Genomic DNA, 2,037 nt, shown 5'->3' with positions numbered 1-2,037 from the left:
GGCCTGGATCTTGCTCACTGGCCTGAAACCGTGGTTTTCACCTGTCGCCATAAAAATGCCCAAACCTGTAGAGAATTTTAATGAGTTTATTTGAGCTGAATTAATGTTAATTGCCAGGAAGCAAGATTTCAAATGCTCCAAATAATGACAGTTTTGCAGTTTCTTTTGTACATTTGGAAACAAGAAAGGAATGTAAGGAAGATTACAGGAAGGTGGGAGAAAGCAAGGCAAGCATTGGCTTAGAGGATAGTCACGGGATATGTGCTCTCTTGAGGGTGGTTACACTCCTGAGGGTTCTGACAAAGAGGCATTTCAAAGCTGTGTTCACCTAGATGCACAGAAACAATGGACAGGGTTTGCTTAAGGGGAAGATAAACCTTTTACTAAGGAAATTATATGCCTGGGTTGTGACTACCCACCATGACCTGCCCAGTTAGGACTTTATGATCAGATTCATTTCTGGTTAGATTTATTACAGCATACCCTTTTCACCCATGTGCACACTGGATTACCTGGAGGGTTCAACACCCTTGGTGACCAGGCCATGCCCATGACCAAGTTTCTAGGGAATAAAGCCCAGGCATCAGCATTTGTGAAAACTCCCCGAGTGATTCCAGGGTGCAGCTGGTTGAGAACCACTTAAGGAAAGGGAATGGACTAACTGACCCCCTAACCACACTACACCTGTTGGGGGAGATGCACTAAAGCCAGGAAAGATGTAGCTTAGGACCCTGGATACCTAAAAGTGTTACTTTAAGGGAGCTTTTCTAAGGAACAAAAGGATAAAAACTTTAACAGCGTTACCTAAAGGCAAGGTTATAAGAGATACGAAGGATCCCACAGTTCATTCCTCTGTCCCTAGCTTGTCCATGTGCATAGAAACAGTCTATTGCAGGCAGACTGCAGTCTAGCCTGGTCAGGAAGCAGTCCCCAGACACCCAGCAGCCCTCACCGTGAGCCTGAGACTTCTCATTTTCAACAAGGGTCTGGAAGATATCTCTTCCTCTACCCTTTGGGGTGGAAAAATAATTTTCTCTCGTAGAAGATGAAAACTAATTTCTCCCTACCTTTTTAGGTTCTTGGCTGAAACCTCCTGTAGTAAAAGAAAAATTAATAAGAGGAAAAAAAATTTATTAACATGTATACCTCATGTTTACATGAGAGATACTCAGGAAGACTGAGTAACTCACTGAGATGCACTGAGCCACTAGGGGATCCAGAATGAGTCCACTGGAGATGGGCCTCTGTGGTATGCAGATTGTTTTTGCTCTAAAAGCAATTTTAGCTTCAGGTTCTATAGCAGGGGTCCCCAAACTTTTTACACAGGGGGCCAGTTCACTGTCCCTCAGACCATTGGAGGGCCGGACTATAAAAAAAACTATGAACAAATCCCTATGCACACTGCACATATCTTATTTTAAAGTAAAAAAACAAAACGAGAACAAATACAATATTTAAAATAAAGAACAAGTAAATTTAAATCAACAAACTGACCAGTATTTCAATGAGAACTATGAGCCTGCTTTTGGCTAATGAGATGGTCAATGTGCTCCTCTCACTGACCACCAATGAAAGAGGTGCCCCTTCTGGAAGTGCGGTGGGGGCCGGATAAATGGCCTCAGGGGGCCACATGTGGCCTGCGGGCCATAGTTTGGGGACCTCTGTTCTATAGAATCCTCTGCCCCCTACCTTAACTATCTAGAAGAATTTGAATTGGAGACCTTGCCCATAAGATATTATCCCCTAGATAACTTTTTTTGACCTATATATAGGGCGGGGGAAATTTCTACTTACTAAATGTCTGTTCTTCTTATCCTCCTGCAATGACCCTTTGAAGCATCTCTAACTCAGGATGTCTTATATACATTCCCATGTTTCCTTCCTATCTCTGAACCTCTCCCGCATGTGGGGTCTCTGGCTCTCATGTATGCAGGGTTTCCATACACATGTATATTAAATTTATTTCCTCTTGCCAATCTGTCTCCTCTCCATTTGACTACTAGACCTGCCAGAAGAACCTTTGGGGGTAGAGGAAAG

Source organism: Saccopteryx leptura, chromosome 8 (assembly GCF_036850995.1).
Source record: "Saccopteryx leptura isolate mSacLep1 chromosome 8, mSacLep1_pri_phased_curated, whole genome shotgun sequence".
Taxonomy (NCBI): domain Eukaryota; kingdom Metazoa; phylum Chordata; class Mammalia; order Chiroptera; family Emballonuridae; genus Saccopteryx; species Saccopteryx leptura.
This window is presented reverse-complemented; position numbering follows the sequence as displayed.